At 36.2% G+C, this 26465-nt stretch overlaps 1 pseudogene; it reads left to right on the top strand.

Annotated features, from left to right (window-relative positions):
• Nucleotides 1–5031: 5031 nt before the first annotated feature.
• LOC113345007 lies at nucleotides 5032–26079 on the top strand (annotated as a pseudogene).
• The last annotated feature ends 386 nt before the right edge of the window (nucleotides 26080–26465 follow it).

The raw sequence follows: 26465 nt of genomic DNA on the forward strand, positions 1-26465 counted from the left end.
AACTGCAGAGACTTTTTGTGAGGCTGAGTAAGTAGTGATTGATTCTAAGGTTGTTGATATAGCGAACCAGCCCTCAAAATTGACACCAACAGGTATGAATATGGAAATAGGATCAGATTTAGGATTAGGGACAGCCAAAAGGATATGAATGTAATGACCTTTTTCATTAGATAATTTTGAAGCACAGAACCATTTTTTGTTATCCTCAAACTTCCATACATGTCGTCCACCATCTCCATTTTTTGCTGCTTCGAACATCATGTGTTGGAGATTCGAAGCTAATGAAAAGGTAAAGGTTGCACTGGTAGAACCATGACTATGGAATTCTGTAAGGGTGATCGGAGCAGAGGTAATGGATTTACTACAGGAGAACCTAAAGTATTTCCTATCTATTTGAACATATTGATTGTTCATGACTTTGAAAATCTTGGTTATAGGGTTTGTGGATTCTAAGGATTCTCCAATCAAGGAAGATCGTGGGTTAATTGACAAAATCAATGCAAAACAGGCATGGGTCATCTAAAACCAGTTGTCTCAATTGTACATAATTTTCCCTTTAAAGCATATTTGATTTTATATACTCAATAGTGAGAGACCGGAAAATGCAGAGTACAAACAAGTGGGGTGATTTGTGTAGGAGTGAAATATCGCACATCTAATAGTTATGCGAACTGATAAAGACATACTGTGTGCGATGATAATCGCACACATCCAAACCAAGATGACGTACCAAATGATATCAGCATAGTCATGACTAAAGCGTGAAGACCTGTGCGAAGCAAGTAGAGTTTGCGAATGTAACTAGTGCACGTGTGCGATTGTAACACACAGTTTTTCCGAAAATAGAGGACCACTTAGCTGTCATCCACCATGTAAGACCCTATATAAAGGGCAGTGTACCCATGTAATAGAGGGAGATTTTTTTTAGAATCCTTGGTCAAGAAATTAGGAGAGAGAAGTGTGCGTGTAAAGTAAGCTTAGGTTTTCATATTATCTTGTAGTTGATTTGTAATTGATCTTGAGATCTTGATAAATAAAGAGATAAATTCCACCATGATTACTTAGACTATTAGTAAATTTAGATACTTGTGTGGTTGTAGGATTTTCTGCAACTACATTTGGCGCTAGAAACAACTCGGAGTGATATACCTTGTTGGTGAGTTCATAGAAATTGTAGATCTGAGAATTTTGGTTCCAGAAGCGTAGTGTTCCAATATTCGAATCTTCAAATTGTGAAGATGGAAAAGATAAAAGAATAAGAATCTAAGGAGAAAATAACAATTAAGAAGATACAAGGAAAAGGAAGAAATATACAATGTAATTCCATAACAAAAACGACAATTTCTGATGAAGACTTTCAATCAAAAATAATGGGAAGATTACACAAACGAGATTACGAAGGTAAGAAAGTGGAAATAACAAATAAAGAATCTCCATTAAAGGAATGGGAAAAAAGAGAAATAACGTTTACAGCAGATGAAATTCCGGAAGAAAATTTAAGGCGAACAGATCCATTAGTAATCACATTAACAGCTGAACGAAGGAAAAATGATGTAAAAATGAAGAAATCAGAAGTTAGGGCAGTCAACTTTAAGTGACTACCTTCCTTTTGCGAGAGGAAGGATTGAGAAAAGACAAGGGTATTGTTCTTCATATTATTCAAAACCATATCAAAATCATCATCACTTAAACCTTTAAGACGGGATAGGATCTTCTTTTCATCAACAAAAAGCGAATGATACTTTTTCTTAAGAAGATCATGAGATTCTTTCAATTGGTTATAGTGTTCTTGAAGTTGATTCATCTTTGCAGTTAGGCTTATCTTGCTTTGAATAATATTTTGGTTCCGGGAACTTATTTCTTTAAGAGATGCTTCATTTTGAGCAGTTGACATGCGAAAAACTTGTTCTTGGTCATCGCAAGTTTTCCGAAGAATCGAATATTGGTGCGAAAACATTGCTTCCTTCGTCAAAAAAGAACGCTTCTCCTCAGAAATAAGGAGATTTTCTTCTGATAAAGTTTTCTGTATTAAATTAACATTAAACAACAAATTAGATAGGTGGGAGTTCTGCGAAATTAACGCTTCATTCTCTCGAGTTAGATGAACATTATCCTGAGTTAAGTTATCAATATGGTCAAGAGAATATGAATGCTGGCTATTTAACTGATTTATCTGAATCTGCAATTCTTCCTTTTTCGCACTGGTGTCTTCAGCAAGAAATTGAAAATGGAATCTCTCCGAAATTCGCTTCTGGTTTAAATCTTAGTAAAGGAATGAAGAAATTCTTAAGGTATGGATAATTAAAGAAGTACACTATTAAAGCGAGTCATAAAGAATAAAGAGAATAATACCTTTTAATTTTTTGATCTGATTATTAAGTTCCTCAGAATCAAAAGTAGCAACTTGAAGCTCTCCCCTAGTTTATGAATTTCCTTCTCTAAGGAAGCATTTTGATGCGAGAGTTCTAACTTAGAACAACTAGATTCAAAACGCCCTTCTGCGAGGATTAATCGACGGTGGGATTCCTAAAGAATAAAAAGGTCAAATATAAGTATGTGAGATATTGATATTAAGAAAGAATATGCGAAATATATTTACCAACACATCTAAAGCAATATGAATGTTTGGATCCATTTGGGAGTTAATCTCCTCTCTTGCAACTTTTTCAGACGGAAATTCGCACAGTAATCTGCCCAAAACGGAAAAAAATCTGAAGCTTCTAGGGATCATTGGTAGAAGAATGAGCACTGCTGAGAATTTCAGACAAATCTTGAGAAGCCAAGTTTACATTTTCCAACACTTTCTCATTAAGAGAGAGAGGTTTCAATAAGAAAGAAAACCAAAGAAGAAGAAGGAGCATTTGCAGAAGAATCAACATTATTTTTAGTAATGTCAACAGTCGCGAGCAAAGAAGTATTTGCGAGAGTTGAAAGGACAAGATTTGTGTCCGAAAATGTCGCAGAGGCAGGAGGAGAAAAATCACTTACATCCAGAGTACTAACAATATTATCTTTAGGATGATAAATTTCTTTGACAGGGATATGAGTATTAATGGGGGTTGTGACAGCGGAAGATGAGACAATAAGACTGATATTAGGTTGAATTGGTGATTCAGAAGAAACTGGAGGAATGGTTTTTGTATCCCCGAACTTAGGCAAGTTAATACTGGAGACAAGAGCTGTGGGCTTGCAAACTCTTCTTGTTTCATGATCGGAATCCTGCGAATAACAACGAAGATAAGAAATAGAGGCAACAATATTGTTTGATAAAAACAAGATATTTCTTACTTCTTTGTTCTGCGAAGTCTTCTTCTTGCGCGAATATTTATTTTTTGGGTCTGAAGAAGATCTGGGATTAATGACGGTTATCTTCAATGCACCAGTAGAAGAATTTGTTCTACAAACAGTATGGGAATTATGTTAGTAACAGTATAAAACATCATTAGAAAGAAAGAGGATGATTTTAGAAGAGTATACGTACTTTGGGTTGGAATCCATTAGAAGAATTGATTAGTTAAAACAGCAGCAGCAGCAACAGCAATGGCGGTAGCAGATGAAGATGATGATCAATTTAACGAGTAACAACAACAGTAGAGGCAATGGATAATGGTAAGATTAAAGATTTAGAAGAAGATAAAAGAAGACTGAGAAGGAAGAGTAATTTCGGAGAAGAAGAATAGAGTAAAAGAGATTATCTCTCCTCAAAGATTGATCAATAAATAGGTAGGGGAAGATGACCGGTTGAAAACATGATGAAACGGTAAAAGTAAAGCTGATATGTGTAAAAATAAACTAAAATTACGAAAAGATGTCGACAAGTTACAATTCGAAAAAAATGAACATTTGCAATAGTATTAGTTGGAAATTTCTCATTTCGCTCATTAAGAAGATAGAACGAAATGAGAAGAGGCAAATGTAGGAGTGAAATATCGCACATCTAATTGTTATGCGAACTGCTATCATCGCACACAGCCAAACCAAGATGACGTACCAGATGATATCAACATAGTCATGAGTAAAGCGTGAAGATCTGTGCGAAACAAGTAGAGTTTGCGAATGTAACTAGTGCACGTGTGCGATTGTAATGCACAGTAATTCCGAAAATAGGGATCACTTAGCTGTCATCCACTATGTAAGACCCTATATAAAGAACAGTGTACCCTTGTAATAGAGGGAGATCTTTTTTAGAATCTTTGGTCAAGAAATTAGGAGAGAGAAAGTGTGCGTGTAAAGTAAGCTTAGGTTTTCATATTATCTTGTAGTTGATTTGTAATTGATCTAGAGATCTTGATAAATAAAGAGATAATTTCCACCATGATTACTTAGACTGTTAGATTTAGATACTTGTGTGGTTGGAGGATTTCCTGCAACTACAATTTGGGTGAAGTAAACTCCAACCTACTGACCCTTTTCTCCAGTTTGGATCACCAATGTCGAAAGAGCGAAACTTGGTTGTACTCTCACATGATATTATTAATTGAGATGTATGACCGACTCTATGATTCAGACATGCAGGGAATGTCAACTAGAGCAGTGTTTTATATTTTTGTTCAAGCATTGAATGGGTACTCAATCCGATGACATTATAGCATTCGAGAAAGAGTGTTATGCACAATACTTGATTCATTGATTGTGTCCCTGATGAATCAGTCTTTAAATGTCCTTTCGTATGCTTGGCCATTTGTGCAACGGTTTCCGCAACATGCTAAAGTCATTCTTAAGTCATAAAAAATGTCAGTTTATGATTTAGGGTTTGAAACATAACTGCTTTGGCCTATATGTACGGAAATGGACCACCACTAGCAGGGATAGGTCAGTTGGGATGAAATAACAGTATTTTTAGAAATGTTCGTATAGGGAAGAGTTCAGTATTCCACATGGAGTGTTATGCACAACAATGTACCTTCTAGTTGAATAAAATGTTAAACATATGGACAATCATTGAAAAAACGCTAATTCTTCGTCTTCCTCCAGAACTAATCCAAAGTTCACCACCCACACAGACAGACAGAGAAGAAAAACTCCTGATCAATGGCAAGTGGGGTAGTAATGGAAAGGGAAACAATTTGGAAAGCTCATTCGACATTAGCAGTAGTCCAGATATTATATGGAGGTTATCATATCATATCAAGTGTTGCTCTCAGAGCTGGAATCAATCAAATTGTATTCTGTGTTTATCGTGATCTTGTTGCTCTCTCATTACTTGCACCCATTGCTTACTTTGGTGACAAAAGGATTCTTCTTCCTCCTATCAATTTTAGTTTCCTCATTTCTTTCTTCTTCCTTGGATTAACTGGGTATGTAATCAGTCCAATCATCAAATTTATGTTAAATTTCATTCATTTTTCATGACTTCATCAATTTTGTCAACAGGGTATTCGGGAATCAGCTGTTGTTTTTAATGGGGCTTGGCTACACAAATCCAACACATGCTGCTGCTGTTCAACCTGCAACCCCTGTGTTTACTTTTGTTTTTGCTGCTTTTATGGGTAAACTCAAATATTTACCCTAGCTCCTTTTTGTCCACTTCAGTTTTTTTTTTTTTTTAAATCGGCAAAGGTAAAAAATTATCATTAAAAGGGCTTACTTTAAGCAAGCCAAAAAAGAAACAAGAAAAAAAAAACAAATGCTTACAACAAGCCAAGCACTACCGGAGCCAAAACTCCCCCAAGACAAACTTTAAAAGGCACATCCCTAAGAATCGCGATATCTTTAAAGCACACCAAGGATTCTCCTAAAAAACGAAAGAACGAAAGAAAAATTAAACAGAAAAGAATGAGTCCCAGTTTACTTTAATTTGATCTAAATGCAACTGTCGCAAAGGATCTGTGTTCTTGCCCCAAAAGAAAACCTGATTTTTTATTTGATCAATTATGTGCTCAAAATCTTCCCTTCCATCATTAAATACTATGTCGTTTCTACAATTCCAAACATATTGCTGCCGGCAAATTAAAGATTCCATAAAGCTTGACCAGTTGAAGAGAAGTTTTTCATACGCCATCCTTCGATGATTAAGTCGATACAATTTGGCATGACCCAATCTCTTTTTGTGAAGGATAAGAAGTACTGCCATATTCTGGAAGCAAAAGGGCAGTGGAAGAGGAGACGTGAAGTCGACTCTCCATGTTTCCACTTCAGCCTTTAGCTTCTGCATTCTTCTATTTTCCTTGCATTTGGGTGATTGGGGACGTTGAATTTTTTGCAGTACAGAAAAAGTGAATTTGCTCAAAACTGAAGGTCAACTCAAGGTGGGTGGCACGTTGGTATGTGTTTCTGGAGCCATACTAATGGTTTTGTTTAAAGGGCCAGCTATATCCGGAAACAATGTTAGCGAGTTTGTTGGAAATTGGCCTTACCAAGTTTCACATTGGGGTGTTCTGCTTGATTGGGAATTGCTTTTGCGTGGCTGCTTATCTATCCTTACAGGTATTTTTGTATTTAGATGTTTCATAAATTAAAAAGATAGACAATGGTAATGCCTGATTTTTGAAATGTGAATAATTGTAATCGTAGATGTTGTTTACTAATTCCAGGCTCCGCTGCTACTTAAGTATCCGGCAAGCTTATCAGTGACTGCATACTCCTACTTCTTTGATACAATGTTAATGATTATTGCCGGAATATTTGGGACCGGTGGAAATACTGTTTGGACTTTGACGCAATCTGAGCTACTTGCAGTTCTATACGCTGTAAGTACTTTTTTAGAACCGTGCGATTTAGAGCATCTAATCAAAGTTAGTTCTAGCGGGGACTTCCTGGATTACCTAAAACTACTTTCTTTTTGTTCCTGCTAGGGAATTGTTGCATCTGCTTTTAATTATGGAGCCACGACATGGTCCAATAAGATTTTGGGACCGGCACTAGGTAGCTCTTTATATGCCACTTCAACCATTTGCATCTGCATTTTTGTCAAAGATTTTCCTCGGAAACGCCATTTATCTTGGAAGGTTCTGCTCAACTTTTTATATATGTCTATATTCTGATCAAATTATCCTAGTTAAAGCCACAAGTTCATTGTCCATTTACGTTTATATTTCTAAGGGTTGGTATTGAATTTTTTTTGTGCAGCCTGTTGGTTAGAGCAAGTACTTTGGGTGGGTAACCACTTCTTTCGGTTTTGCAAACAAATCTATGCATGTGCATGTGCAGCATTATAGGTGGATGCTTAATTATTGCTGGACTGTATATGGTTACTTGGGCATCTTACAGAGAGAGACAAGAGGTAATAGGGATAATCAGTCACGTGAATCGGGTCGTGGAACCTCTACTCCACAAAGATTTACCCCTGAACGAATAGGAGTCTGGATTTATTATTTCGCTAAACTGCAACAATGCTATAAACATTTTATCATAATAACTTACTGAATGCCCAAGTAACTGCCACTTCATCCCATCATGCCTTTCTCTGTCGTCATCCATAACTTCGGGATTTTGGGAATGTCGAACAGTGGGTCTAGTAGTTTTGTTGTGATGCGTGTTTGTATTTACAGTGTTACCAAAGTAGTAATCCTAAAACGCTATGATTTGGGACGGACTATATTTTATAGATTGGGGCAGTTATAAAAATAGTAATTTTTTTGGTTTGTATCCCAAAGCATTCCACCACGTTTTTTGTACATCCATCGTTGCTGGCTATTGCAAATCACGTTCACAACGTTCTTGTATCTAGAATACTAAGAAATCAGCGGTTTTACTATTATTTATGATCTGAATTTTTAGCCGCTAATCATTGATCTTATAATAGTAAATACACTGATAGTTTACATTGTAGATTTGTTGTATCCCAGGGTTAAGCAATCACCATCCACTCTTGCTAGCTCTTGCAAAAAGCACGTGTTGGGATCTTGCAACAATTAACAACACGTTAGATGTATCAAAATAATATGTAAAACTGAATTAAAACAACTTTATCGAAATGACTCGATGAAGGCAGAATCACAGGTTCAACAAGTTGTCCTTAACACATTAGTTCACGGGTATACTCGAGATGAGTAAAGCTAAACCCCTCACAGCGAAGATGTGTCCAGGATAAGACTGTCCGATATAGCTCGTGTTAGCACAACGCAAGCTACCCGAACTTGAACTTAGCAACAGGGATGGAAGTAAAAACGTATGGAGAAACCCTAGAGTGAAAGAAGAATTTTCGATGTGTTTAGAAAACAGGTTTTCGAGTTGTATTTAAAGGAGAAGATACTTGCAAATCAAGTTAGGTATTTGTTTTTTTCAAAAACAAGTTAAACACGTAAAAAGAATTTTTCCATAATTAAGAAAATATTTTTAGAATTAATTCCTTAAGAAAAACTTGCAAAAATAAATTCTATTAAGCACGCGACTTGGTGCATGGTTAACGCGCACATCGATGGGTCAAAAATTGAATATCTCGGCCCACCCGCTCCACCTACATTGTTTTACAACATATCCATGTGCACATGGTTATATGGTGGAGCTCCTTCTCTATAATACCCAACGTGGGACTAAAGAGAGATTTCACTCAAAGAAATGAGTGAGTATCCATAGAACCCTTAGGTCCTAAGATCAAACCACACCAAGCTCAAAACATTTTAAGTTAAAAACTCATTTTTCTCCGACAATCTCCCACATGAATGAAATCTCGGTAAAAAACGAAAAATCAGAGTACGGAAAAATACCATTTAGGCAAAGGTGTCCATGAGGTCTTGAACCCTTGCTTAGTGAGAAGTTACCGGAACTACTAGCTAGACAGTGAACTATGTCTTGAACTGCTAGCATTTGGTGTAATTTTAATAACATCCACGCATGATATCCTCTAAGTGTTGCTAAGTTCGTGTCGTTTTTTCCAATTTGGCCCCGGACATATCCTGTTTCTTAGAATGCTCTAGAGAATCGGCTCAATTCTCATAGGTAGCGGCCCCACTTCTACCTTCAGATAGGTGAGTTCCATAAAGAGTGTTTACTGCTACACCCCACTTCAATCTTAAATTGAAACTATATAACTCATTAAGACTTATTTAAAAGTCATCCTCCACATGCAGTCACACTATCACATCAACACCATAGGGAAGGGACAGAGAATGAAATTCTATGATAGTGTTTACTTTTACCCACCATAAAATAGTTGTCTCATTCGAAACCTAGCAAGGTCGAGTATCCTTCATGGCAAGTTTAATTATTGAGCCTAAGCCCCATCCCTCTCGATGCTTTACCAACTGTCTCCTTGGACAAACCTTTCATCAAAGGGTCCGCGGTATTCTCCTTGGACCTTGTCCAATCTATGGAAATAACGCCTGTTGGGATTAGTAATTTCAAAAAATCGTGTCTTCTACGCATATGTATATAGACTTTCCATTGTAGCAGCTATTCTTAGCTCTACCTATTGCAGATTTGCTGTCACAATGTATAGATATATCTGGCACAGGCCTATGCCAGAGAGGAATATCTTTTAAAAAGTTCCTTAGCCATTCGGGCTCCTCTCCAGCTTTATCTAACGCAATAAAATCCGACTCCATAGTTGAGCGAGCTATACATGTCTGTTTGTAACTCTTCCAAGATACAGACACACCTGCTGGAGTGAATACATATCCACTCGTAGACTTAGACTCCTCTGGGTCTGCTATCCAGTTTGCATCGCAAAATCCCTCAAGGACGGCCGGATACCCTTCGTAATTCAAACAAAAGGTCATTGTGTACTTCAAGTACTTTAGCACTCTAATAAGTGCATCCCAATGTTTCTTCCCTGGATTACAATTATACCTGCTTAACTTACTTACAGCATAAGCAATGTCTGGTCTAGTACAATTCATCAAATACATCAGATTTCCTATGACTCTCAAGTATTCAAGTTGGTTAATACCTACACCCTTATTCTTCATGAGTTTGCATTTAGAATCATATGGAGTGCAAACAGGTTTACAATCAAACTGATTATATTTCTTAAGTATGGATTCAACAAAATGGGACTGACTCAGACTATAGCCATTAGAAGTTTTTCTAATCTTCATCCCTAATATGACATCAGCGGGGCCTAAGTCTTTCATGACAAAGTTCTCATTCAACAGTTTCTTAGTGGTCTTAATAACATCCATGTTTGTACCTAGTTTAATCATATCATCAACATACAAGCATACAATCACACAGGCATCCTTGACAAGTTTAGTATAAACACACTTATCAGATTCATTAATTCTAAAACCACTAGAAATCATCACATGATCAAATTTCGCATGCCACTGTTTAGGTATGACCAGGAGGGATCTTTTACAGAGAAGACCATGTATGAACTAGGAGTTATAGATCCCTAAGAAAATGAGGGATCTTTTACAGAGGATACCAGGTATGACCAGGAGTTACAGATCCTCAGAAAAATGAGGGATCGGTTGAGAAGACCAGGTATATAACCTGGAAGATACATATCTTATAAAAAAGTGAAAATTGGTTGGATTGGGACCAGGTGAACCTGGAAAGCATTTGTTCCAGATACATAGACAAAATGTATTTAGACGAAAACTGGACTGGGTACAACCCCTCCACAACCTATAAATAGAGGTGGAATTTCAGCAATAAAGGTACACATTTCCTTCTTTCTCCATAAAAATATGCTTTGATCTCTTACTCATTTAGGCATGGGGTTTCTTTGCAGGTACCCCCTTCTTTCACCTACCAACAATTATTGAGGAGCACAAGCTAATCAAAAGATGATTCATCGAATAGATGAAATTTCCTCATCAATCAATAGTATCACAAGAAGAATTACTGATCTATATAACGGCTACAGTTTCATCTTCATCTTCAAATCTCGAGTATTGTATTAGAAACATTTTTTTACAACAAATTTTGGCGCGCATCGTGGGGCAGAGAAGGATTTTTAAACAAAAATCAAGATCCATGGTTTACACACAAGCAAGTCAGAATAATATATGGAAATCCAGGCGCAAGAATAAGAGGAACTCGGAGTGATGTCTATATAAACGAGAACTATAGCAACTGGGAAACCTAATCCCCACACCTCATGTGTGATACTAGTTTCAACTAGAGTCGATTATCCTTTAACCTTATCTTTCTCACGAGACCATGTAGGTTAACGACTTAAAGACTTCATTGGGATTGTGAATCCAGACACAACTATTTTCTCTGTAATTGCGTGTTCTGATCTTGTTGTTTTCTATCGTGATTGAGTACTATCTTCTTTAAGATTTGTTCGAGATTTATATCCAGTAGGAAAGATTGAAAAGTAGTCACAAACATATTCATTTCATCGTTTGTGATTCCACAATATCTTGTTTCGTTAATCGATTAAGATTATTGTGAGGTGATTGATAATACTAGACTGTTCTTCGGGAATATCAGTCTGGTTTATCAATTAGTTCATTTTCACCTTGATTTATGAAAATACAAAACAAAACTTGTTTGTTTATCTGTGGGAGACAGATTTATCTATTCAATAGGCTTTTCAGTGTGATACAGATTTGTTTATCAAGTCTTCGACTTTGGGTCGTAGCAACTCTTAGTTGTGGGTGAGATCATCTAAGGGAATCTAGTGCGCAGAATCATGTGTGATTCAAGAGGAGTATGAAACGCGACTGTACCTTGATCAGTGTAAGATGTATTAGGTCTCAACTACATTCCAGTCTGAAGTTAGATTGTAGTAGGCTAGTCTTTGTAGCGGCTTAATACATTGTGGTGTTAAAAACTAGATTAGGTCCCGTGGTTTTATGCATTTGTTGTTACCTTGTTAACAAAATTTCTGGTGTCTGTGTTATTTCTTTTGCGCATTACATTTGGTTATATATAAAAATATCACATGTCATGCGTTAAGATCAATCAGTTCTTATATCTAGCCTTTGGATTGTTGAGTGAATTTATTGATGAATTAACATTGGTATTGGGTACCGCTCAAGTTATTTCTATATATTCAATCGGGCTCGCAAATTCGTATTTATTTGATTACAGATTGAATTCATAAATGTAGATATAAACTCTTTGATATAATTTTCTGAATATTGAGTCTAACTATCTCGTTGATTCTTTTGAAACTATATTGGAGTTTGTCCATACAGATTGCTAAGCCGAAATATTGGGTGAGGTTGTTAAACCCCCTCTTTTTCAATTGGTTTCAGAGCAGGAAAACACGTTGAAGACCTTACAAGTCTATGTTTGTAGTGGTCTGATTCTATGGACAAAAGTTATATCTCTATAAATGTACCACCAGTCTTCGATGACTCGAACTACTCATGGTGGAAAATTGTTATGCGTGGTTTTCATCAAGCTCGTGATTTCCAAACGTGGGTACGTTTTGTTAATGGCTATGATCCTCCTGTTAATACAGAAGACGATGTATCTATACCAAAGGGTATTAGTATATATATTCCAGAAGAAATCCTTTTTGCAAAGCCAAATTCTGACAGCTTAAATGCTATCATACATGCCATTTCCCAATATCTGCAGCACTATGTAACTACATGCACTAAGCCTAAAGAAGCCTGGGATATCTTAGAAAATGTATTCGAATTGGATACCTCTGAAAAAGAAGCTATACTTCAAAACTATGTTCTGATTGGGAAAACCTTCGTATGGCTGATGAAGATTCATTTGATAAGTTTAATCACAAAGTGTCTGAAATTGTTAATACATCTTTTTCATTGGGTAACACTATTCCTGAAAACGACATTGTGATGAAAATTCTCAGATCATTTCCATCCAGACATGATTCTAAGAAACATGTCATCGTTAAAGGAAATAACCTCAGTACGCTTTGCATAAATAATCTCGATGGGAAGTTAAATATCTTTGATCATGAGCATACATCCAAGTCTGGAAAGGATATTTCTTTCAAAGCACAAAAGAACACTTAACTACTTGATAAAAGTAAAAGTATGGGAATTTTTGAAGATTATCCTTCTGAGAGTGATTCATCAGATGAAGATCTTGACAAGTCAGTCTAGTTGATCATAAGACAGTTTGGGATCTTCTTTTGAAGAGAATTAAACGGTTCACTAGAGATAAACCTAAGTCGAAGGTTAAAGCTCACAGTCGTGTTCCTCCTAAAAATAGGGATGCTGACGATACTGATGACGAGGATATGCCACAGTGCTTCAAGTGTAAAGGATTTTGTCATTTTTCCAATGAGTGTCCAAATCGTAGAAAATACACTGGGAACAAAGGTCTAGCTGCAACTTTTGATGAAATGTCTGATCATTATGATTCAACTAAAGCTGAAATCAAGTGTTGCGCTCTTTGCTGAAAATATTAATTTTGATAATTATTATAATACTCATATCAATCTTGATATTTTTTCCTGGAGAAACTTCTTCAACTACTTTGGATAATAAACTATATTTCTCTCTATCTCCCGGAGACCAAGTATGCGTTCTCGTACGTGTACTGGCGGAAGTTCACATTCCATGTATATCTGCTAGAGTTTGGAAGTGTACCAAGTATGCGTACCCGTTCGCATACTGACGAAACCAAGTATGCCAGCCACTTAAGTACGCGTATCCGTTTGCATACTTGAGTAGGTTATGCTCTAAAATCGATTTGTTCATGAACAATACATTTAATAAATTAAGGAATGAAATCTTTGCAAACCATGGATATTTCATGAAACGATACAAGTGAATCAAAATCGATTTTTCTACTCTCTAACTAGTTTCATTTAATAAATTAAGGAATGAAATCTTTGCAAACCATGGGTCTTGTACACTTCTATGAGAATATAAACAATTGAACAACTCTCTAACTAGTTTCATTTGATCCATTGAACTAGTTATGAAAAAGATGAATCAGGTTGATATGAAAGTGCTCATATGGATAACCTTGGTTAACCACCGTTGACTTGAATCAACTAAAGGTAAACATTTAGGCACAGTTACCTTTGTCTAAATGATGGTATATTTCATTTGTGTATAATAAGCTAAGTTCGATCAAACGGTTGAAAGATATAAGCTTGAATCTAATCAGGTTTTCATCTAACGGTGAATATCTAATGCTTTGTTACTAAGATAACACTGATTGCAAATTCTGATTTGAAATTTATATAAAGGAGAACTCTAGCAACCAGGAAACCTAATCCCCACACCTACTGTGTGATACTAGTTGCGTCTAGAGTCGATTCCCCTTTAACCTTATCTTTCTCACGAAACCATGTAGGTTAACGACTTAAAGACTTCATTGGGATTGTGAATCCAGACAAAACTATTTTCTCTGTAGTTGCGTGTTCTGATCTTGCTGTTTTCTATCGTGATTGAGTACTATCTTCTTTAAGATTTGTTCGAGATTTATCTCCGGTAGGCAAGATTGAAAATTAGTCACAAACATATTCGTCTCATCGTTTGTGATTCCACAATATCTTGTTTCATTAATCGATTAAGATTATTGTGAGGTGATTGACAATACTAGGTTGTTTGTCGGGAATAAAAGTTTGGTTTATCAATTGGTTCTTGTTCAACCTTTATTTATCAAAAGACGGAACAAAACTCATAGGTTCATCTGTGGTAGACAGATTTTGTTAGAGCACTGCTCGGTCAAAATCGCATGCGTTGATATATCAAGCATGTTTGTCAATGTTAGTGATCAAAACTATAATTATTGATTTCTAATATATTATAGGTAAATCTTGGACTAGGATAGTAAGTGTAGTTGAGCTCAAGGACTTCATGGAGATTCATCATACAAGTGGAAGAACTACTCAAGGAACCGGTGGAACTTCTCGACAAAAAGGTATGTGAAGACTTGAACTTATCTGTCACTCAAAAGTCTATCTATTCTATCTCCTACTTCTTGAGACAAAATTCGTATGCTATATATATATATAATTAGATTATACACATTTGGTATTTCGAGCCGAGTATACCTCGCCTATCTATATCTCGAAATATGTGTTGGTAAGCGTTTTGGCTTCGACCATGTTTTTATTTACCTAGTGACGCAAGTCATGTATGTTTCAATCATCTTGAAAATTGCTTTGACGATAAATAAAGTAACAACTATATAATGTCCTCTAATAATTTTTCAATGATTAGAATGAGAGTTTGGATTACATAAACATAGTGGACATAAGTATGTTGTGGAAAAACATATGTGCATAAGTCCTATGATGGAAATCGGATAGTAGCCAAGTCCGCGAACTCAGTCCGCGAACTGCCGAATTTCTCCAACCCGAGAATTTCTGCTGAGTTATCAAACTGTCTTGCGTGAGACAAGTCCGCGAAACCAGTCCGCGAACCAGCGAAGCTCTCAAACCCGATAATTTCTGCTGGAGTTTGAAAACTCTTTCCAGTACTTCAAGTCTGCGAACCTAGTCTGCGAACTTGTATAGGTTATATATCTAAAGATGATTTCTGAACTTAACTCATAAAGACTAAGGAATGATTTTGCAAACCGTGGCTATAAAGTTCATGAACCGATTCATGTGAATCAAATCATCTTTGCTTCAATTGTATCTTGAATAGTACATAATATTTCCTTGCAATTGAACAACTCGCTAACTAGTTCATATGAGTTATTTGAACTAGTTATGGTGAAGAAGAAAGTGGTTGGTATGAAATGCTCAAATGGCTAACCTTTTGGTTGACTATTATTGAACCAACTATGCACAAGTTTGGGTACGGTTATCAAACCTAGAAGCGTGCATTTCATTTATGTATAACGAGCTAATATTTCGATCAAAACGGTTGAGATATATTAGCTTGAATCTAAATCAGGTTTTCATATAACGGTGGATAGCATTTGCTTTGTGAGCAAGGCGAAACCCTGATTTGAAAGACAATATAAGGGGACATCTAGCAACTCTACAAACTAATACCCACACATCCGTGTGATACTAGTTTGTAATCTAGAGTCGATTCTCCTTTAACCTTTGGTTTTCTTCAATTCTAAAACTAGGTTAACGACTTAAAGACTTCATTGGGATTGTGAAGCCAGACCGATACTACTTTTATCGTAGTTGTGTGATCTGATCTTGCATCTTCTATTGTACGAGTACAATCATATTGATGGGCTTGAGATCGTGAGAGTTCTCCGATAGGAAAGATATAAAAGTAATAACAAACATCTTCGTCTCATCATTTGTGATTCCACGACGTCTTGTTTCGCTACCATATGATTAAGATTGTTGTGAGGTGATTGATTAATCTAGGATGTTCTTCGGGAATATAAGAACGGATTATCAATTGGTTTCTGTTCACCTTGATTTATCATCAAAAGACGAAACAAAACTTTTAGGGTTTTTCTGTGGGAGACAGATTGATCCTTTGATAGACTTGTCTGTGTGAGACAAATTTGTTTATTTTTAAGGCCTGAGATTTTGGGTCGTAGCAACTCTTAGTTCTAGATGAGATCAACTAAGGGAATCAAGTGCGTAGTATCCTGCTGGGATCAGAGGCGTAGGGGTGCAACTGTACCTTGGATCAGTGGAGAACATATTGGGGTTCAACTACAGTCCAGTCCGAAGTTAGCTTGGAGTAGGCTAGCGCATGTAGCGGCTTAATACAGTGTGTATTCAATCTGGACCATGTCCGAGGGTTTTCTGCATTTGCGGTTTCCTCGTTAACAAAACTTCTGGTGTCTGTGTTATTTCTTTTCCTCATTATATTTTTTTATATAATAAAAATAATACAGGTTGTGCGTTAGATCAATCAACTTGATAGTCCAACCTAACTGTTGTTGATTTATATTAATTGATCCTTGGATATTGGTTTTTGTTACCATCCAAGTTTATCTCTATTTAATCGAGACTCGCAGTTTGCTTGGGTAAGATTAAATCGAGAGATTGAGATATAAACGCTTTGATATATCTTTTATTGATTGAGTCTAACTATCTAGTTGATTCTCATAAAAATTATATTGGATTTTTTCCATACATATTGCTAAGCGAAATATTGGGTGGCGTTGTTAGACCCCCGCTTTTTCAATTGGTATCCGAGAAGGAAAACACGTTAAAGACCTTATAAGTCTGTGTTTGCATTGATCTGATTATGGACGAGTCTATCTCTAATAACGTACCAGTTCAGAAATTACCAGGTGATTCTAAAAGCTTGGATTCACCTGAGAGAATTATCACATCTAAGTCAATATCTAAACATTCTCTTGATGGAAAAACTGTTGTTTGGGAAACTCTCCTAGAAGAACAGTTGGAAGAACTTTCTGATGAAGGTGATTCAGATATTGATAGAGATGTTGATGAGGAAGTCTCATAGTATGTTAAGTTTTTGGATTCGTGGAAGATGAAGAATATTATAACTTCTCATGTCTCACCTCTTCTGACTCTGTCGAGAAAACAAGAAATTGAGAAGATGTTACGCAGGTGTTTATTTTTCGAATCGTTCTAACGAATCGATCCTCAAAGATTCTGAGGAAAACCTACGTATGAAGTCATTTGAATGTGATAATATTTATCAAAAGTACTTTTTGTTGGAAGAGATACTTGCAGAATCTGAAGCAAGGTTTAACTCTCAACAAATTAGTTTTGATGACAGAGAAAGTGCTTGTCTCGCTGGAGAAAAACGCCTTGAGGATGATTTAGCTGCTTCTCTTGGTAAAATCAAGATGTTGGAAGATGACTTGAAAAAGTTCAATACTAGTTCAAGCAAATTAACAACTATGCTAGGAGCAAGTAAAAATCATCGTGATATAAGAGGATTGGACTATAAGGGAATAGATGCTCCAAGTATTACCAAAGAGGTAAAATTTGTCAAGGCTAGTGATTCTTCTCAAAAAAAGGTTTCCACTGATGGAAAAAGTGAAATACCTTCACCCTCAATTAAGGTTCGAAAGAGCAAAGAATATAACCCTCCAAAGTCAGCACATACGGATCGAGGTAAGAATATTCCTTATGTTTGCCACTATTGCGGAAATAAAGGTCACCTGGAAAGGATATGTCGTTTTCGTATAAGGAATAAGAAACTTCGTGATGTTCTTTTTTGGGCATCACAAGAAGTTGCGAAACCAAGATCATATGCTAAGGCTAATCCCCATAACATTACAGGTTGTAACTTTCCAACCTTTAGGCAAAGAAATCGTTGTTGTGATAAACCTAGATTTGCCTATAAACGTTATACGAAGACTTTTCACAATCGTAATGGTTATTAAAAGGATTCGTAAAGACGGAGACAAGATCCGATACTCCCAATTGGAGAAAGAATAACTTGCAAAAGAATAGTCAATCCAATTATCTTCCGAGAAATCTTGAAGAGAATAATGGAAAGAAGGTTCCGGTTGTTCCTAAACGCACTCAGAAATGGGTACCAAAGAAAGATAATGATCCTTTGAGTGTGAAAAGGAATGATCTTCCAGAAAATTCCATGACTATGGAGAAGGAAGTATCCATGATTTTTGAAACTTAACAAGTTTTTTGGAAAAATGGAATTGGATGTGAAAGGCATTAAAAGTGATCCCTTGCATGGTAATCTAAAGGTCAATTGTGGTGAACAAGACATTTTTCATCCCAACACAACTTGATTGTGTTGTAAGTGCATCCTCACCAAGGAATGCCATGTTATGTATACGGTGAGGGAAGCACGAAAATAGGGGCGCATATTATGTTTGGTAAGGCTGTAGAATTCAATTGAATTCACCTAAAATGTATGTCTATAAAATTGATCAAGATTTGTGCTTTTATTTGTTTAGAGAACTTATAATGATTCACGTACCTTTCTTATCGTTCTTTTCTACCTAACTTGATCTGTGTTTAAGGTTCTTAAACGTTTAGGTTTGAAAATAGTAGTTCGGGATGTTTGGACTTCATGGTACACCTACCAGGTATGCATAACATCTTTTAAATCAAAATCCAGGGATTTAAGTTCGCGGACTTGAAAATTCGTTTGCAAACCCGTATGCATACTTGACGTCGATATTCGGTAAACTTGTTTTGGCCGTAACTTCTTCGTCCGAACTCGGAATGACCTCGTTCTTTTTGCATTATCTTCCTATTTGAATTATATTCAAAATGGATATGAGAATTATTGAATTTGGATGATTTAAGATTGGTATTTGTTCTGTCTCTTTTTTTTTTTGAGTGTTTTGCTCCGTTTCGTTGCACTTGTTCCACTTCTCTTGGACTTGGGCAGTTGTATTCTTGGAGTACTACTCTTATAAGCTCATGTATATTTTACAAGAATGTTGTTGGTGAATCACAAAGAAGGAAGTTAAAGAATGGGAAGCAGTACGCATCACTATGGGATTCTTGAATGTTCACAATCATTTTATGTGAACTATGGTGCATGGTCCTTAATGACTTTGTATGTTCTTATTTGTTAAGAAAATCTTTTTATACGCCTTTGGTAGCTATTCTTGGTGTAAATCCGGGCGAAAAAGATTGATTCTACCCTCTAAGGATAAATCATCTAATATCTGCATTACGAATTTGTCTTGATTCCTAGGAAACTTCTTATTAGAATTTATTCTTGTTTTTGAGAAGGATTACTAGAGTTTGGAATAACAATTATTGTGATTACACGTAGCTATTGCCAAACGTATTCATCTTCTTGTATTATTTTTTAGGTTTATTGGTTTTAAATTCTAAAAATATTTGGGAGATGATGGTTTGCAATATTTAATGTTATGGTTTGTTATATTTAAATATACTATGGGATATTGGTGTTTACGTCCGTGAACTTTGTTGTCCCATATTTTGTCAAAAGTAAAGTCTTTCATGATCGGTATGTATGTATTGATTTAAGGATGAATAGACTTTTGACAAACATAAAAGTTAAGCCTATATTGTCAATTGCTGATGGAAGATAGGTTAAAATCTTTTGTGAACAAGGATAAAGTCTATTATTATTATGCAAATAATGATTGAAAATAGAATAGATCCTTGCGTATTCCACAGTATTGATCTTCATTGATTCATATCTTATAAAATACTGTGAGACTCCGTAATATGTCTTATCTTGAGCACGATACTACTAAGTTGATTATTTTTGATTAGCTTGGTTGGTTGTTCCATAAGGTATGTTATGTTGAGAATTTGTGAACTAAATTAATCATCTCGTTTGGTTATTTAGTTATTTTCTCCGTAAGTTCTCTTATGTCGAGCAAAACAAATGACAATTAAATTGATTATTTTTGTAGTTAGTTTGATTGTTTGTATTCTAATTAGATTAATTATGGGTTCTCTTATAATTAGTCTAGTTGAGCATTCATATATTCCATAAGATTCCTCTTGTGTTGAGTATATTAACGGCTATCCTAATCATTTTATAATGGTTATGTTAGTCATATGTTCCATAAGTTTACTTATGTTGAGCATAATCAATTAAGTTGATCACCTTTTGTGTTTAATTTGATTGCGCATTCCAATTAAATTAATCATAGGTTTACTTGTGATTAATTTGATTCAGTTTTTGGATATAGAAAATCATTTTTCATGGTTTTTGGTGTCCAATAAAATCCTTCTTTTCTCTCAAAATAAGTTCGCTCTTGTTGTTCCCTTGGGAATGACATCAAATGGGGGAGTGTTCTTTTGAACTTGTGTTTAATGGTCATATCTTGAGGGGTGTGCGGCTGTGGAATTTTAGAGGGTTTATGATGTATCTTTAAATTCCTTGATGAATGCTATTAGCTTCGGCTATATGATTGCATCTAAATTAAGATGATGTGCGTATTTTGTTTTAATCATGAAATGTCTCCTATGGAAATTTCATTATGATCTCGTTCTTGTACCTTTGCCAATTTTATTGATAAAAAGGGGGAGAATTAATATGTAGTTCACATTACAAATACATATGGTTTTCGGATCATTGTGTAAGGAGGAGTGGTTTCCATGATCGAGATGGAGTATTGACTAAGGGGGAGTGATACATATCACCATAGTATTATTGTTGAAGTTGTGATACAATTGGACTTTGACACTGTGTAATAATACTATGATACTGTATAACAATGATCGCCGAAATGGAGAGTATGTCTATCCGTGCTGTCGCGGAATCAACTATTCAAAAGTGGGAGAACATGGTGTCTACCTGTGAATCTCTGAAGTTCAACGTTAGTTGGTTGCGACATCGTCTTGATATTGTTAAAGTCGACAGAGCCGGTATTCTTGTTGGCGTAGTCCCTGTTACGAAAGTTATTCTGGAAGAGGGGAAAGCTCTGGCCATGGAGTCACAGAAGGTGGAAGAGTCAATCCGGAACTTGAAGAGTCGGATTGAAAGGTATCAAAGCCGGTTAAAGATGATGCTTTCGAGGGATTACAATCTGTTGGATGGGCTTTTCTGAGTTATGTGGTTGTGAGATATTTGGTTTCTTTCTGGGTTTTAAGCATGTTTTTGCTCTCTCTTTTTTCTTTTTTTTTTTTGTATTTTTTTTTGAAGGAATAAGATAATTTTATTAATTTACTTCAATCAAACAAAGGAAAAGAAACTTGATATTTGAGATGTGGAAGAAAAGTGGAAAGATGCCTGACTATACGTGTTTGTGATACGGCAGGGCGCGAGGTGGTGGTCAGGCGTAGTATGCCTTAAGCCACTTTCCGTTGATGACTGCTTCCAGTTTTCCTCCATCTTCTTTAATGACCTTGTAGTACCAATTGTTGTACGCTTTCGTGACTATATAAGGCCCTTCCCACTTTGCGTAGAATTTTGGTGCGGACGCGTCTTGCTGAATGTGTTTGGCAGTCTTCAGTACCCGAGGCTTCACGGTTGAAAAACCCGAGGCTTCACGATTTTGTTATATGCTCTGGAAACCCTATTTATGTATGCTTGTGCGTGTTCTTCCGCCTTGGACCTTCTGGAATCTACAGTATCCAATTCTGCGACTCTGGCGCTTAATGCTTCAGCTTCATTCCATCGAACTCCGCTTGCTTCGGCAATCCTAGCCGATGGGATTTTAACTTCTCCCAGGAGGATGGCGTCTGCGCCGTAAACAAGGGAGAAGGGAGAGGCCCCGGTGGAACTTCTTGGTGATGTCGGTACGCCCAGAGTGCCATTGGCAATTGTTCATGCCATGTCCGAGGATTATCATGCACTGTTCGACTAAGGATTCGGATCAGAGTTTTGTTGGTGCTTTCAGCCTGCCCGTTCCCTTAGGGGTAGTACACGGTGGACAAGACTTGCTTAATTCTGTATTCTTCGAGTAACTCCCGTACTTGCTTGTTTGCGAAAGGAGTGCCGTTGTCGATGGTGATATGTTTAGGCACGCCAAATCGGCAGATAATGTACTCCTTAATGAATGTCGCGATTGTGGTTCCATTCGTCCCTTATAAAGGTATGGCTTCGACCCATTTGGGGAAATATTCGGTTGCTGTTATCATGTACTCGTGATGCTTTGAGGACGGCGGATTGATCTTTCCAATGATATCGAGTCCCCAACTGTGAAAGGGCCATGATGAGGTCACTTCTTCGCACAGATTATACGGACGCGATATTCAACCCCTACAGACACAATCGATTAAGCACTGTGCATAACACTCCTTGTCGAATTCTCAACTCTTCATGTTACTATAAAGAATTAATGATATTACTTATTGATTAGAACACATGAAAAATTAACATTTAATGTCAAAGCCAGGATGGCTACTGGAGGAAGATCATATAGTCCCGTGATTACTTGGTGTGCATCCTTTCGTGTTACTTGCGGAGCTGGAGGCCGTGTTTAGCACAGCAAATGCATCCAGGGAAAGCATGCGTTGTACTACACACGCCTTGCTCATACAATACCTGCTCAATGGCAGGAAGTTGCAGTGACAAACTACTGATTCATTCAGTACTGCCTCATATGCATGTTGACATAGATGCATATGAGTGATGCTGAACAGGGATCGTACTTCAGCCAAAGGGTAAAATGGAATGTCTCGTAGCCAAAGCGAGAAATCGAAACAAACTAATTCATTCATTCCATTGCAGAGTTGCACTAACAAAGCGTAAGGAAATGGATCAATCCATTTTATTTAATTCATTGTTACAGAGGATGATAACATATCGACATTTCTAATTTATTTATTGCACTCTTTCCCACAACGAACATTGATACAATCATCCAGTTGCTGACTTGTGGCGGCTTTGTCGGCGCAGTTCAGGATCCCACAACCAAGTTTGCAGTTATCGGTAGCAGATGTAATAACCTTATTATCTGAAAACTCCGGCGAATACGCCTTACAATCTATCAAGCATATTATAGCGCATGGAATCCATCCAACTGTATCTTGACAGTTCCTCATACATGTTGTCCAACACGCTGAACTCTGCCCTGCCAACATTCCCAACATTAAGATCACCAGAAAAAAAGACACCTTCAAGTTCTTGCCTTTAATTTTTTGTTGTTATCGACTAAACTCTAATTTTAACTTTCTCTTTTCTCCCAATCGATTTTTCTCTAGAAAGTTGATTGAAGGAGTTCTATTCTGCGTGGAGGTCTAATTTATAGGATTCAAGCTAATCGACATTTAGTGTGTGGATCTGAAATAGGAAATGTATAATTCTCATCCTTCTTCTGCATTGAAAAATGTAGTCATAATTCGTAGGATATGTTAACATAGCGCCGAACATGCTTATTTTCTTCCAAATTGTTTCCCTTTTAGCTTGTCGGAATGTGCATGATACTATGTTTCATACCTTGTATAAGTATAACCCTCTCATATATTATCATTAATCGAAATGGATATTCCCTGTAAAGGGAGTGCTGTCACTCTTTCTATATTTGATTTGTAAGTGGAACAAGTCAAACGTTTTAGAATCACCCATGTGCTGCTGTGAGGATAACATTTTCTGTCATAATCTTTCTTTGAGACCCCAAATTACCACATGTCGACTCCACAGCAATTCTAAATTTTGGTAAAGCCACCTAAGCACTTACTATCCCTGTCACCGCTATTTTATTGGCTACTCCAATAGGCAACCCCAACAGCCACTTAACGTTTATAGAACACAGTAAACTACTCCAAGTCTCCAAAGGCAACTTAAAAAAATACATCTTCCTACAACCAAACCTTACAAAGGTTCAATAGATGCAATCAAGTTCCTCTTCATATCATCTGCAAAGTTAGAGTGCCATGTGGCAAATTAAATTGAGATAAAGCAAGCAAATAAATAAAAAGGGCAGAAGATGAAAAGACGTCATCTTGAGCCGATCAAATAAGTGTGTTGGTTAGCATTCTAAATTAACAGACATGATCAGAAACTTAATACATGCGTCTGATGGCCAAAAGATGTCAACTCATTCTCATCGAACGTATGAAAAGTCATGTCTTCTCATGTACAAGTTTTACAATCACGTTTGCATCATTTCAAGCAAATTAGTAGATCCTTAAACGCCTCTAGGTTTAATGGACGCGACTCTTCAATTACATAAATAATTATGCCGAAAATTACAAAGCACTTCAATAGATTTGATACTATGCAACCCTTCACCTTCATCATTTTCCATTCAATCAGAAAAATAAGAAAATCTAACAAGATTTGAGAAAACCTTCCAACACGATGAGTAATATTTGCGAGAGCTTATATCTGGATTACTCATAAAATCAAATATGGAAGTTTACTTTGAAATAGGCAAAGCTATACTGCTTAAGGAATTGTCAATTAAGTTAGAAATTAAAACTTGAATTGCAATGAAATGATGTTGTTAGAACCTCATTCATGAGTAATTTTCGATGTTCAGCGGTTTTGTTACAATCCAAGAAGTAAAGCATAATTTTACTTCAAATTTTGTAGCGAGCATCACACGAAAAACCAAAACCATTTCAAGTTATATGTGTGCCAATGGGTCGCATTGCATTTCTTTGTGGAAGGAAATGTTTAGTATCTTATTGTTTGATTTTTAATCCAACTTATGTGAATCCTTACAACGCTGAACATGTTATTGTTGCAGGTCATATCACCAAATCATCTGAGGATACTTTTTGAAAGATTTATTTTCATGTAAGTACCATTTGGATTTAAATGTGAGAGTAAAATGTTAGAGAGATGTATATTGGAACTTATTGTTTGGGTTAACAGGTTTGTTCAAGTTTATTCCCCTTCGTATTCAGAGAAGATGCATTTTTTTTATTTTTTATTTTAAGCAGAGATACAGGTTGGTCTATTGCTATGTACTTTTAGTTATTTTCCAGTCTTCCAAAGAAACCCCTTTATACTAAAGTTAATTTTTCTAGAATCTAATGTAAAACAACATTGCCTTTACAAATCAAATTAATCGAAAAAAACACGCATGATCACGATACAAGTATGTAAATCCAAAACCCCATCATCAAATCCATTTCTTTGTTTGGGATATTTAAATTATGCAAATATACATAGCTAATATTATGGATTTACAAGTAAACTTTTGACTACAATTTGAGTTCGTATCTATAAAGTCCACGAGGATATAAGAAGCAACTATGTACTATCTTGGTTGCACATAAAATGTCCGGTGAGATTCCTGAACGATGAATCCATTATTTAATATATATATATATATATATACTAACGCTTTTTAATTCATTTTCTATTTGAATGTTGATCCCCTCTTTCAAATCTATAGTTTGCTTAAGTTTTCAATATTAGTTTAATTCGGTGAAACATATTATTTCAAGGATAGAATAAAGATTGGATGAGTTTTTTGTTGTAGAGTCTTTTTTTTATATATATATTTTGTATGCATTATTTGGTTGCCATACAATAATTCTCCTACAAGAAAATTAGACAAATATTTTCCGAATCGTTTTTCTGAAAACTTAGAGAAAAATTAATCGTCTTTATCTTTAATTGGTTTGTGGATGTTATTGTAGATGCCGTATTAGATTCAAAGCTCAGCTTCCTACAACTCTTTTAAGAGATATGGAACAATATGTTTTAAAGGGTCACACATCTGCCCCTCTATTGGGAACTGTTGGAGAAACGTTGGCACGAATACGGAAAATGATAAAAGAAAAAAGTAGTTGTTGGTAAGGAAGTTTTTTTCTTTTTTTTTATTCAAGAAAGTTTTTAGCGAGTAATTAAGAGGTTACATTGTTATCATGATCTACCCATTCCTGGAATTTTAAAGGTAAATCAGATTGAAACTCAAAATTAACTTTTAAAGTTCTGGCTTTTTTTTTTTGCTAGTTTATCAGCTACTCCATTAGCACTACTTATTGAACCAAAAAGAAGGAAAAAAGGGCATGCAAGCCCTTTGGAGTCCGGCATACCTTGAGATGAATCGAAAGTTCCATATTCTAAATTTACAGCATCCACCGAAAAATTAATTTCACGGAACACATGTTTAAAAGAGATACTAGCATAACATAGTCCTCAATCTTGTTAATCTTCCCATAACGCGCCACGGTAGCTTACAACTCAGAAAAGCACTCACTCTTAGAGTCAGACGCTACCACAATGCTATCTAACAACCATAAAGCAGCCCATCCTAATCCCGTGACTATCGCTTCAATTTCAGCATTTTAGTTTGTCGCAGTGCCCAGACCCACTGCCAAAGCTCCCAAACAAGCACCTTGTGCATCTCTAAGGATACAACCAGCACCAGCAGGGCCGGGGTTAACATACAATAGAATCATAACTACTGGTGCTCTAACTAGTATA

This window comes from Papaver somniferum, unplaced genomic scaffold (assembly GCF_003573695.1).
Source record: "Papaver somniferum cultivar HN1 unplaced genomic scaffold, ASM357369v1 unplaced-scaffold_80, whole genome shotgun sequence".
NCBI lineage: Eukaryota > Viridiplantae > Streptophyta > Magnoliopsida > Ranunculales > Papaveraceae > Papaver > Papaver somniferum.